Below are 14,186 nucleotides of genomic sequence, written 5' to 3'. Positions count from 1 at the left end.
CTCCTATGCTGGCACCAGGACGTAGGGCACTGGGTGGCCTGGCCATGCTCTATCTGCTGGGCACTGGGTCCAAGACATCTGGAAACCTGCCCTTGCTAAGTTACAACTTCACTTAACCAAAGTTTGTAAAAGGGCACCCTGAGAGACGAAACAGTCTTATCTCGTCAGAGCCCTGCTAAAATCCCAATAAGCCCATTGCGAGCTAGAGATTGAAGTGCGATTTTGGCATCTCTCCTCTGGCGTGGAAAGAGATTACACTGAGTCATATTTCAAAAAGGCACGCCTGACACAGTATAATCTCTGGTCTTAACTCCCCCTGACCTTGAGAGAGCGGCAATAAAGCAGAGAGACTGCAGCGGTTGGAAACAGAGATTTAGACCATCAGGAAGAGGCGGGGTGGGCAGGAACATCTCATCAGATCCGTGCGGGGCAGCGATGCTGCTGCGGGGCCGCTGCTGAACCTGTTCAGAGGTGGAGGCTTCAGAGTTTCCTCTCCCACCGCCCCCGTCAGAGACTGATGTGCGGCTGCGTCTTCCTGGGACCCCAGCTCCGCCCCTTCCCCAGCATCTCACTGATTCAAGTCCCGAAGGACCCACCATGACCTCCTCTCATCTTCCACCACATCTGCTCCCCCCGCCCACTCCCGGCTTTTCCCAGTGACAATAATGAAGCTGAAAATGTCTCCAGAAAAGGCATCGATCTGTTTATCTATCACTTGCTAATCAAAAGTTTCCTGCCTTCTGCTAAAATACCAATGATTTCCTTTGCGGAATCAAACAGGTCTGTTCTCAGAGACTGAGCGCGTCAGTGGGGACAGTTTAATTACCGCCTTTGACGCTCCTTCCCTGAATACCAATCTTTCCTGAGTTACATGATGAACACACATTAGGGGAAGGATTAAATCAAAAAGCAGGAACTGACTAATTGCAGGGCATCTCACATGGAACCAGACTCCCCTGTTATGCCCTACATCCCCTCCTGGGTCCTAGGCATTCCTGAGTATCCAGCCCAAGGAATTCCAGCACCATCCAAGAGGCCCCATTTTTCACACTCTGAGTCCCCTTGACACATAATAAATGCTGTCGTTAGACCATGGGCTTTAGAGTCAACGGCTGGTCTTACATTCCAGTCCTAGCTCTGGCCACTCAATTTCTGGGAGCCTCAGTTTTCCTGAATGTAAAATGGGAATATCAGACATCCATATATTTAAAAGGCTACTGTGAAGATTAAATTGAATGAAACAGGCAAACCTTGATCATAGTGTGAGGTCAATTAGTGAGAACTATTATTATTATTATCCCTATATGCAAATATATAACACTAAGCAGATGTTTATACTAGATTATATCTATTTTGTATAAAATACATCACCAAACATTTATGAATTTTTATAATCTAGGATGTTCTAGAAAAAGTAATAAGCAGACTATCTTCTTTATACCTCATTGTATGCGGAGTGCCTAGAACTGTGCTGCCTGCAGGAGGTGTTCCATAAATTTGTGGAATGAATGATTATAACAGGCACAGCAAGTGACACACAGTAACACGCATGAACGCTGTTTCTTCCTGCCTGACTCCGCCATGAAAAGATGAAACAAACATGGTCCCTTACAATGATGTTTAAATCTCCCTCACCAGCCCCGACTACCACCACTTTGACGTGCTCATCCAGCCTTTAACTCTTAAGCTGTCCTGGAGATGGAGGTGAGAACATTCACACCACCTGCAGACGTACCTAATGAGCATGAGCAGAGTGGTGGCCATTTCCGTTTCTCCCACTGCCAAATCGTTTGACAGAAACAAATGACTATTATACGATGCCATGTATGGAAAAGAATACACACAAACATAATGCTTAGATTTTATATTTTCAAGGAAAATTGATTACATTATTTAGAAAAATAAATAAAAATAATTTCCCTCTTCTGTGTGGAAAACAATAAGATCCATGGCCCCCCTTCCCCTCCTCAACCATCCCCAGGGCTTCATCTCGCTCTCTCTCTCTCTCTCTCTCTCTTCCTACACTGATAATCACCCCCTTCCCATGTGGATGGAAACTGGATTTCCCCTGCAATTTATCACCTGCCCCTCATACCATGCTGGGCTTCTCAGTCAGAGAACCAGCTGGAAGCCATGTCCCCAAATCGCTGACTCTCCCCTGTTGTCAGTGACATCAGGAAACAAGACATTGTTTGAAGGTTGAACACACCAAGCCCAGGATGGGAGCCTGAGTCAGTCTGCTGGGGGCGGGGAGGGGGGAGTCTATTCATGATGGTCCCACTAGTGGGCTTGTCCTCATGGCAGCTTCCTGTCCTGCCATAAGTGTCATGAGTGATGTCAGCAGGAGAAAAGGAGGCTCTCCAGCTCTCCATCTATCCTGGACATTCCTCACCAGTGCCCTGGGACCAGGGGACCCCTCCTGCAGACGATCTTCTGATCAAAATGCAGCCAGAGGGAAACTGAGGATCAACTGGCTTATCCTCTCCACACACCGAGGCTCCAACAAGAAACTAGATGCACTGTTCCTCAAGGTGTCTTCCCCTAAAGACCACAAAGCCCCCACATATGAGAGTAAGGAGGAAGACTCTTTTCTGGGGACTCTACTAGAAGAGATAAAAATGGTACCACTCAATTTGACAAACATGCGCTGATGGCCAGGCCCACATATGTACATGCAGGCCGGATCATGTGCATATGTGCAGTGGTGACCAAGAGAAGTCACTGCCCTCGGAGAGAGAAGTCCCACAGGGGAGCAGACAACTCAACAGGCAATGACAACTCGGCATGAGACATCTAGGATGAGGGAAGCCAGGGATGTCATGACACAGAGGGAATTTTCAGGAGTCTGGTAGGGCTTCAGGAAGAGGTTGGGCCTGGCCAGGGAAACGCATGGTGTGCAAGGGTGGAGGTAAGCAAGGCCAGGTCACCCAGGGCCTGGCAAGCCTTCCAACCACTTTGAACAGTGATGGGCCCCTGTTTGCCCTTTACTTTGGTCACAGGGTGGGTATTGGAGAAATGACCCCCAGAGGAAAACGGTTTGGGCTCCAGCAATGGGAGTGACTCACCTCCCTTGCCATGACTGACACTTACACCAGCCTAATTAGACAGAGATGTGGGGGCTGCGGTGGGCCATGTGGGGCTCTCAGCATCCCACCCACTGCCCTGCAGCTCTCTGAGCCTCCATCTCTAGCCTCCAGCCTTGTCTCTCTCCTTCTGCACCCCCTTCCCCTTGGTCTGTCTTTCCTGCCTCCCTCCCTCCGTATTCTTTCTCCTCTGCCTCTGCCTCTCTCCCTCTCCTGCCCCGCCTCTCCCCTTCATTTCCACTATTTCTCATTCCTCAGCCTCCCTGGATCCCCTACCTCCTCCTTCAGCCATAAACACAGGAAGCTGGGTGTCATTTCTTTGGGTGAGGCTCCCCCCCCCCCGCCCCTGCAGCCCACACCGCTGTCGGCACACACACAATTCCCGCCCAGCTCATCATGTAAATATGACCTTTCCGATATTCATTATCAATTAAAGGAACAAATCCCCTTCTCTGAGAGTGCTCCAAGCAGCACGAGGGACCTTTCAAGCCCAAGAGCACAAAAGGGCCTTTCCCGTGGGCTGCCACACTGTCTAGCTCCCATCTCCCAGAGGCTGGGTGGTTGGGTGGGGAGGCCGGCGCAGACGGGGCAGACAAGTGGGAACCAATGGGGCTCGAAGCCCCTCCAAGGTCGCTGTGCCTATGGATTACACTGTACAGCCAATTCCTGAGCCAATCACAAGGAGTCAAAGGAAATGTGGGGCCATCAGCTTTCTGTTCCTTCTTCTGTCTGTGGGCCACGCCAGGTGCAGGCCGGGCCTCTTTTCAGGTCCCTGCACACTGAGCTCCCGCAATTCAGGCTCCAGTGGCCTCCCTTTGGCTGGTCCCAGGAGTTCCTTCCTTCCCCTTCTGATGGGCTGGGGACCCACTTTTAGCCATAGATGGATCTCAGCTTCTGGGACCCAAACACAGACACCTTGCCAAAAAAAAGAGTTTACACATTTTATATTTTTTGACAGCAGGTCATCCAGCACAAAACTGTACCCAGACAGAGCTGGGCGAGGGGCAGGACAGCCTGCCAAGGATGAAACATGGGCTTTCCAGAAGGTGGACTCAGAGCAGCCCTTTCCCATGGCTGCATCCCCAGAGCTGTATCCCAGATTCCCTCACCCCCCAGGCCCACAAACCGCCCAGGAAGAAACCCTCCAGACACCACCGGATCTGCATTGTTGCCACAGCCATGGCTTAATAGCTGCTTAGGGAGGGGCAGCAATCCCCACCCTGCCCTCATGTGACCTGCCCCTATGGCTGGCTGGGCTGACCGCACCGTCTGGGTGCATCTGGGGCCATGCTGTGTGCATTAGAGGCTCCTACTCCTGCCGACGGCATTGGGCATGGTGGTCACCCCAGTCTGGTTCCCATTCTTAGAGCAGCCGGTCCACGGGCATCCAAAATAAGAGAGGGGAGGCCGGACTGCTGGGGTAAGGGCACAGTCAGAAAGTGGGAGTGACACAGACAGAAGGAGGGAGACAACGAGAGAGAAAACTTGACACCCGCCCATTGTTAGATAATCTGGCCTCAGTGTCTGGTACAAGGGGAGCTGCAGCCCAGGTTGGCTTGTGTTATTCACATCTGACACCCAGTGGATTCTCAAAGCTCAGTCCAACGGAGAGAAGGTGACGGCTCCTGACCTTGAACCAGAATGACTTCTGGTGCCCTCCAAGGCCACAGCAGCATGAAGCTCTGGGTGTTCCCCCCACGTCTGTCCCTGCATTTCCTTCCTAAGGAATAGGAAAGCCAGGTCCATCAGGCCTTCAATAGCTGCTCTCTGGAAAGACCCACAGGTCTCTGCAGGTGTCCAGCTCCAGACCCCTGCACGGCCCGCCTGCCTGACTCCAGGCCTTCCCTCCAGGACGAGATGCGCTCTGGTGACACCATAAGGCAGTGCAGGGACACTGCAGAGGGGAAGGCCAGAACTGGGCTAAAAGCAGGAGGGCAACACTGGTTGGGACACAGTGCCTAAGAGACACTCAAACACACACACACACACACACACACACACACACACACACACACACACACACACACACACACACACGTTTGCCCAAGTAGTATGGGCCTCTCCGTCTGGCCATACCCCACCTCCCAAAAGCCCTTGTTTATTTAAAATGTGATGCTTATTTGGGGGTAAATAAGGAGAAAGAGACTCCAGAAAGTCTCTCTTCCACCCCTCTGCCTAGGGGCAAGATTGTTCCTTTTAAGATTCCTACCCACCCACCCTCCCTTAACAACTCTCGCATCTCCTGCCATAAAAGTACCTCCCCAAATTCAGAAAATTAAGAACTAGAACATCCAGTAGATACACACTACCAGGAATTTACCCTATGGATATAATGTTCCAAATATGTTCCAAAATATGTTCATTGCAGCATCCCTTACAACGACAAAATAACTGAAAACAACTTTATGGTCCATTACCAGGGCCTGGCTGAGTACAGGGTCATGTATCCAAGACATGACAACTGGGGCGATAAAGACAATGTGTCTCAGCCCCACCCGTACACAGCGCACAGGCCAGCGAGCGGGGGGAGGTGGCCGGGCCGGAAGGTTAGGTGAGACTGGGCATGACGTGCCTGCAGTCCTGGAGAGGAAAGGACTCTCGCTGCTTCTCTAGTTTCCGTCTCCCTCCATCTGTACACAGCAGCCTTTCTTTTGTGACATCTTCACCTGCCCCTCGCCCAGAGGGCACATCCATGGTAGCAGGGTGCATTTTCAGCCAAGTATCAGCAACTGTAGGAAGATCTCTAGGTTAAGAATATACTATCAGCATGGAAGAATTATTCTGGGAGCCCTCCCAACGCCTTGCTGAAATGAAGTATTCCTTAAGCTCAAAGTTCAGCTAACGATAACCCATGCACATTTCACTTCCGAAGGAAACTCTGCGGTCTAGACGGGGGCTAGAGGGTGAGTCACTTTGGTTACTGCATTAACTATTTATTGATTGTGTATTACATACAAAATTACCTTGGGGTAATGTTTAAGCCCCAAACTTAACAAAACAATAAATGTGGATTATATCACATGGTTTCTCCAGGTCAGGGATGTGAGAGCAGGAATCCAAGAGTTCTTCAGGTGGCAGTCATTGGAAGGCATGACTGGGGCTGGAGAATCCACTTCCGAGCTGGCTGGCTCACTAGGACGGCTGTGGGCAGGAAGCCTCAGTTGCTCACCACGTGGACTTGTCCCTCTGGGCTGCTTGAGCATCCTCATAACATGGCAGCCAGCTGTCCCTGGAGTGAGTGATCCCAATAAAAGATGAAAGCCAAGTGTCTAGGGTGTCCTGGCCTTGGAAGCTGCACTCCATCGTCTGCTTAATATCCTATTGGTTACATGGGTCATTTCTATTCAGTATGAGAGGGGATTACTCAAGGGCATGAATACCAGGAGGCAGAGATCATTGGGGGCCGTCTTGAAGGTTGGCTACCACAGTAATTAACATTCATAACTACTATCCCTGACTCTACCCCACCCACCACTGGCCTCCAGTCCCCTCACCTGCTCCACAAAGTGTCTCACTCACCACCAACTCCCAAGTTTCTTTTGGAACAGAAGAGAGTATAAGTTGACTTATTCACTTATTAAAACAGTGTCCACCTATCATCCTATATTGAAGGTCCAAGGGGACCTGGCCCTGACACCCTCTTCTGTCTTGTTTCTACCATTTCCCTTCCACCACCCCATATTCCTGCCAGCCTCAATGACCTGAAGACCCCTAATGTGGATGGTCACCCCCTACCCAGCTGTATGCTTGTTAAAATGAGCTGTGTGACCTTTGACAGTTTTCTTAACCTCTCTGGGCTTCTCTTACCTCATCTGTAAAATGAGGATAATAAAAGCAGCCATGTGTATGGAGAAAAAGCATATACACACACCCAAGGAAGACATATATCCAGAAAGACCTGAGGAGACCTTAAGTTTTTATGCCAGGCTGATCCCCAGGCTCAGAACTTGCCCTGTTAATTGGTGAAGGTCTTACCCACCATTCTGCAAAGACTGGGTGAAGTGGCTGATTTTTTAAATACCCAATTTTAAACAAAAGATGACAAGGCATACAAAGAAACAGGAAAACATGGCCCACACCAAGGAACAAAATACATCTCCAGACACTATCCCTGAAGAAACATAGGCACCAGACTGACTAGGCAAAGTCTTCAGAATAACAGTCTTAAACATGCTTAAAGAGCTAAAAGAAAACACAGGCAAAGATCTAAAGGAAATCAAGAAAACAATATATGAACAAAATTATCATATCAACAAAAAGAAGTTATATATTTTAAAAGAAGAACCAAAAGGAAATTCTGGGGCTGAAAAATGTAATAGCAGAATTTGAAAATTCACTAGAGGGGTTCAAGAGCAGACTCAAACAGGCAGAAGAAAGAATCAGCAGACCTGAAGAGAAGTCCTTTGAAATTATTAAGTCTGAGGAACAAAAAGAATGAATAAAAAGTAAACAGAGTCAAAGGGACTCATGGGACACCATTAAATATACTAATACAAGCATCATGGAAGCCCCAGAAGGAGAAGAGAGTAAGAAAGGGGCAGAGAGATTATTGGAAGAAATAATGGCCAAAAAGTCCCAAAATTTTTTGAAATACATGGATCTACATATCCAAGAATCTTAACAAACTTCAAGTAGGAGAAATATACACGCCCATTCACCCAAACATCTGACTTCTGAGACATTTTTCCTTAAGGAAATACCATAATCTTAAACTTGGGTGTAACAATTTTGAGTTTTAGAACAATTAGCCAGAAGTACTTATCACAGTCATTTTGTAATTGTCAACAGTTGGAACAACCTTTGTGTCCAACAATAGAGATTTGTGTAAATAAAGTATATCTATAAGATGGGACATTGTGTAGCCATTAAAAATGATGTTGACAATGTTCTGAATTGAATGTTAAGGGAAAAGAAGGGTTTACAAAATGGCCATGTGCAATCTTATTTTTGTAACCAAGGCAGGTACAAGTGTCTACACGTGAAAGAGGATTTGGAAAATGGCCATGAAAGAAGAGTAGATTTTTCTCTGAATGAGTGAGAATGTATGTGTTTTTCCTCTTTTTGCCTTCTTTTTCCTATTTAAAAAAAAAAAAAAACTACTGCTTTAGTCACATATCTAGTAAATGTCAGAAGTGAGATTTGAGCTCTTACTGCTTTCGGTACACCGTGTTGCTTTCTGTCCTGGCACCAAATAGCTCCACTTGAGCCTCTCTTGAGTTAGAAAGGTCTCTTTCCCTGGGGACAGCCTCCACACCCACGCCTCACTACTTCAAGCACATTAACAAGTCTAGGGAGGATTCTTAGGTTGATAAAACCTGAAGTTTCATCATCCGCGTTGGCTTTCTATTCTAAATTATCTGCTAAGCCAGACTTGGCTTTTTTGCTTATGGACATTAAACCTTAACCACTCTTTCACTTGTAAATTAAAAAGCCACTCACTAGGAACACCACGCCTGCTCCACGCCCTCCCCAGACCCCTGCCATTAATCCTGAGGGCAAGAGCCAAGAATGGGGATGACCAAACAGTTCAAGCTAGACAGTCTCATTTCTGAGTTTGTCAAGATGTCTTAGCAAATTTCCTCTTTAATTTACATAATTTCAGCTAGCATCACTTTCCCCCAAGAGGCTTTGTATATCAACCATAAACAGGAAATACGAGTCAGTCCGCTCACCTTTGCCAAAGCCTAAATGAAATCAAATTTAAAAAGTAATAAAATAAAATGAACGATGGTCATTACCTTGCCACAGCGATTTCACAGTAACAAGGTCTGACAAGTATGAATTCACACCACAGCCATATACATGCCCAGACTATATGAAGCGATACTCACTTCCCAGCACTATGGACTGTTTTTTCATCCCAAAGAATCTTCAGAATTCAAGTCTATGAAATTTGAACTGTGCAGTCTCTGCAAGAATGAAATTCCACCGGGAAGGGGATTCAGATAGAAGTCAACTGATGGATGGTTCCGCTCAGAATGCACAGCTTTTAATAATAAAACAAATCTTATCACAAATCCAGGAATATTTTGCCACCAAGAGTAGAAAACTGAACCATTGGAAAGTCATGCAGTCACAAAAGATGCTAAATCCCTGAACTCATTAACTTGGGGAATAAAAAAGGAGTCCATTTTCTATTTGAGGGGCAGATTCTTTTCTGGAAAGACTCTTTCGAATTTCAAGAGGACCCCAGAATGTAGCGCAGTGATGCTCTCAGTTAGAAGCTCACCCTGGGTACAGCAGAGCAGGGAGGGTGATCTTCATTGGACCTAAGACTTCCTGGGAAAGCGCGTACCCTATAGAAAATGAGAGCTGAGCCGCAGAACTCCAGCACCACAACAATGGGTCAGTGTGGGAGAGGAGGGCTGTCTTACTACTTGAATTCTAGGAATAAGAAGCCAAAAGAAAGAGCGAGTCAAATGAAAAGAGCTAAGAGAAAAGTAATGTTAGCTTCATTAGAAAGGTAATGAAAAGAGCTTCTTATAGCTCAAGAGTTCTGTTAAATATTCAAAGCACTGATTAGACCTGCTCTGTAACTGAGGCACAGAGTGAGGGGTAGAGGGAGGAGCTAATATTAGGGGAATGAATGAACTCGGGAGAGTGGATAGCCTGCGCACACGGTGGGAAAATGGGAGTGGACTTTATATGGCGGCTTCAGCAGTGGCAATGAAGATAAACAATTGAGAATGGGACACAAGACAAATGGTAGACTCCTGATGGCAGCTGAGAAAACCGGAGTGTCCGTACATGTGAGACACCTCGGGCCACGCCCAGAGCAAGCTAAGGAAATCAGAATTCTATTAACAGCAGAAGGGGGAAGTGCTAACATGGCATAAACCACACAGGTGCACAATCTCTCGAAAAGAAGGAAACATCAAGAAATGAAGGAATTCCCAGATTTCCAGGCAGAATTTGAGGAATATGCCCCACTCTCTTCAGGACCAGTCATGAGATACAGAATAGAAGGAATCAGAATCGGTGTCCTAAAAGAATATGATGTCTTCCATAAGAACTATGTTTTTTATTCCCAGGAAACAAAGACCTAAAACTAAGACTTCTACAAGGGAAAACGGATAAGTCAAACCTATACTAAAGGAAGGCAAGAAAAAAAGAAGAAAAAGGAGGGGGAGAAAAACATCATTAGGTATCTGGGGCATTAGGTTTGAGGTCACCAGCTTTTCCTTTTCTGGGCCCTATTAAAATGTTCAAGACCAAAAAATATATGTACTGTATTTATTGGCTCCAAAATATGAAAAGAAAACCATAAAATTGAAATTAATAGGTGTTTAATGAAAATGTCTGCAAAACTTAATATTATACCAACTTCATTAATGGCTAAATTTAGTTTTCATAGAAATTCTATTCTATTGGAAAACAGTTTGAAGGGTAGATAATTCCTCTCTAGGCAGGAATTCCTAGGTGACCCCTGATGATTGCCAAGAAATCTCAGCCATTGTAAGTGAAATAAAGTACTCATGGCCAAAGCATTTCAAAAGTGAAATGATTTTTCCAAATCTTGTCAACAGTCTTTGTGACAGTGAGGGCTGGGTGCATTTTAATACATGTAGGGTGATGCAGGGTGGGGTCTCAAAGGGAGGGATGCCCAGGTGTCAAGATAGAGCAACACATGGGACACCACAGAGCCAGTGTCCCACGAGACAGAGGCAGCAGTCAAAGGAAATCTGCTCGGCACCATCCCCCAGTCCCCTTCGGGTGGCCCAAGCCCTGCCTGGCTCCCAGCGCCTCCCTGGCTGAGCCCCCAACTCCCTTTTAAGCTTCTATCATAGCAACAGCCCCAGGGCCAGACCCCCTAATTGCCAGCTTCTTCTAAGTGCCAGGAAAAAAAACCAACAACAACAACCCTCTCCAGCTCTCTGCCCCCTCCCAATACAAGCCCAGGGGGTCAGGCAGGTTCAAAAGGGGAAATAAATGAATCTTTACACATTATAAGGACCCAAGCAACATTCTCGGTGGCATTAGTGCCTGAAATGGCAGCAAGTAAAAGCAGGTGTGCTGGGCGCCCTGTCAGCTAACGACACTGATAAGCCTGCCATGCCCGGTTCTGCTTCATTTCAAACAGACTGCTGGAAGAAAAAAAAAAAAAAGGAGAGGAAAAGCCAGAGCAGAAATAATTGCTGGAGCTTCCAGTGAGCGGAGGGAGCCTGCAGGCAGAGATCAACGCGCCTGATTTCATCCTCTTCCTTTTATTTCTATAACCTTAAACGTTCTGCTATTATAAAAGTCATCATGTCAGCTTTCTCCCCAGCCTCTCCGGCTGCCCATTTTCAAATTGTATCAATTGGTAAGGCTTTTGGGCTGAAGGATTTTCATCTTGATTTACGGTTTCTGTGCTTTAAAGATGAAGCAAACTCTACCGACCTGGTTCGAGCGTGGAGGCGCGCTGCTGTCCTGGGCGCGTGTTCATCGTCAGATCCTCCCCAGACGGCATAGAAACTAGGGAAGGGCTGGTGTGTGTCTCTTCTTCTTCTCCTTTTTTTTTTTTTTTAAATTAGGAGTTTGGGATGAACAGATACACATTACTGTACATAAAATGGATAAACAACAAGGACCTCCTGTCTAGCACAGGGTATTATATTCAATTTCTTGTAATAACATATAACAGAAAAGAATCTGAAAAGAAAAAAATAGATGTATGTGTATGTATAACTGAATTGCTTGGCTGTACACCTGAAACTAACATTGTAAATCAACTACACGTCAACTTACAAAAAGAAAAAATATATATTAAAGCAAACGGCAAGTGAATAGCATTGTCATGAATCTCCTGCTAAAGTGGTGAAGGGAAGTCTTTGATCCTTAGTAGTCATTTGGGTCTGGGGCAGCAGGCTTTCAGTTCTTGAGGCTATTGATGACCGCTGGCTTCAAAACTGGGGAAGTGAGAACTAAAAGGTGTGCGGGCAGAGCAGGGAGCTTGCGGCAGGGTCCTTCTGAACCGCCTCTTTCTAAGTAAAGAAAGAAAGGGGCTGAGAAACAGGGGCTGTGCTGGCCTTTCTACCTAGAGGAGTGCATCAATGGTAAAGAAGTAGTAAACAGAAAATAATACAAGCCTGAACTGCCGATTGCAGCAAGTCTGCAGTGAATGCTCATACCTTGATTTCTAAGACCCGGAGAGTGGGTTATTCAAATGTTCGGGCGCATCCTGGGAGGGCCGCAGAACAAACAGCAACTTCCACAGTCCTCTTTGCACCCTGTCCATCGGGAACTCTGGAATAAATGACCTGCTGGCTTTGTCATGCAGAAAAGTGTGCCCAGGTCCCACCTGTCACGCACCACCCCACCAGGGCAGCAGGTAGTAAACTAAAAAGGGAGCCTGAAGGCAGGAGGAGAGACTCAGACACAGAGTAAGAGGCTGAATTCCCTCCATCAGGCTCTGAGCCAGCATCCTTTGCAGCAGATTTGGCGCTGGGGGTGAGTTTGGTGCAGTGCGGTGGAGGCAGGAGGAAGACCACTGCGTAGGAATCGTGGGTCAGATTCAGGGGCCCCGATGGGCCAAGTGCAGCCAAACACACGTATGAATTAATCAGACACCTGCACCACGAATTTATCAGCGGGACTCGGGATGGATGTGGTGAAGACGTATGAGGCCCCATCTACGGATTTCCCTGGGAACGAGGATGGAGGTTCCCCACAGTCCCTTCCCTAATTCTTTCCAATTAATCTCTGTGTGCAGATTACAGGCCTCTTGAGTTACAGCATTGCCTCCCAGAGCTTCAAAAATCTCACTTTCCTGGGACTTAAGCCTCTTTCAAATCCTGCTAACAAGGGAGAGGGCTCTCCACGGCCCAGGTGAAACCGTGGCAAGAAATGAACCTCCGTGTTGAGGGAGAGAGAGAGAGAGAGACGAGAAAGAAAGAAGAAGGGAATGCTAATTGTGCCGGGGACGCTGACAGATTTGACAGAAAGTGTCTTCATTGAGAAATTACGATCTGAAGTTCCCTCTGGTTCCCTCAGAAACAGGAGGAGAGAGGCACGAGGGAGCCTGACAGGAAGTGAGGGTTCTGAGACTTCAAATACAAACATTAGAAAAAAAACAAGCAACATCTGCAAACAGTAAGTACTTATTTATATTTTATGGAGTGTGTGCTTGGGATCCTGACAGGTTTTTAAAACAGAGACCATATTAGGCCCATTCAGAGGCGAGAATGTCCCTTTTAAAAATGCATTACCCCTCTGCACCGGCAGGTCGGCCGGCTCCGCTGGCCTCAGGTGAGCCCTGACCCCTCCCGACCTGGTCTAACAAAACACACATGCGGGTTTTGCAAGGAAACCGTTTATGGGGCCCCTCGCTCAAGGTCAGTGCAGGCGGGCGCTGGAGGGTTAGTATTCAGCAGGCTTCTCCCTCAGCTGACAGAGCCGCTTTGAACTTTTCCCTTTTGAACAAATAGGAAGGGAAACCACAAAGAAACAAGTGCTGGGAATCATAGAAAAGAGTGTGCGGTGAAAGAAATAAATAAGCCGCAAATAAATAAATAAGTGGCCAGCCGTGTCCCGGGCAAATGAAAGGCGTCCCTCTTAGATTTTCAGTCTTCCCAGGCGTTGGGTGCCCATGAGAAACTTTAAAATAAAAACAATAGGATAAACCTGCTATCTTTCCGCCCACTACCCCCCCCACCTCCTCCAAAGGATGAACCCTTTATTTTTGACAACAAATAAGAGGCAGTTGGCAGGTACGGTGTGCTGTGCACCATGAAATATTTAGTAAGGCAATAACGACTCCCTGGACAGCTTAAGAAAACCACGATTATATTCAGAGAGAAAGCCACGAACAAACAGAAGGGGGGGAAACACAAAGAAAGATAAAGGAAGGCCTTTCATCCGGACTTCCTGTCCAATAATGCAGCCAGGCTTGATCCATATGTTTGGAGAAAAATCAAAGTGTCACAACCATCCAAAATGTCAATAGCTCCGGTAAGGAATATTGTCGAACATTTTCTATTACACCGTTCAAGAATTTGCCTCCCAGCGCAATTTGGAAGAAAAAACTCTTTTATTTCGAAAACACTCAAAGGAAAGAGAGGAGGCGGGGGCTGGGAGGGAAGAGAAAACCAGGACAAGGCGCATTTCAGCACGGGCTGTAATACA

Source organism: Camelus ferus, chromosome 9 (assembly GCF_009834535.1).
Source record: "Camelus ferus isolate YT-003-E chromosome 9, BCGSAC_Cfer_1.0, whole genome shotgun sequence".
NCBI lineage: Eukaryota > Metazoa > Chordata > Mammalia > Artiodactyla > Camelidae > Camelus > Camelus ferus.
This window is presented reverse-complemented; position numbering follows the sequence as displayed.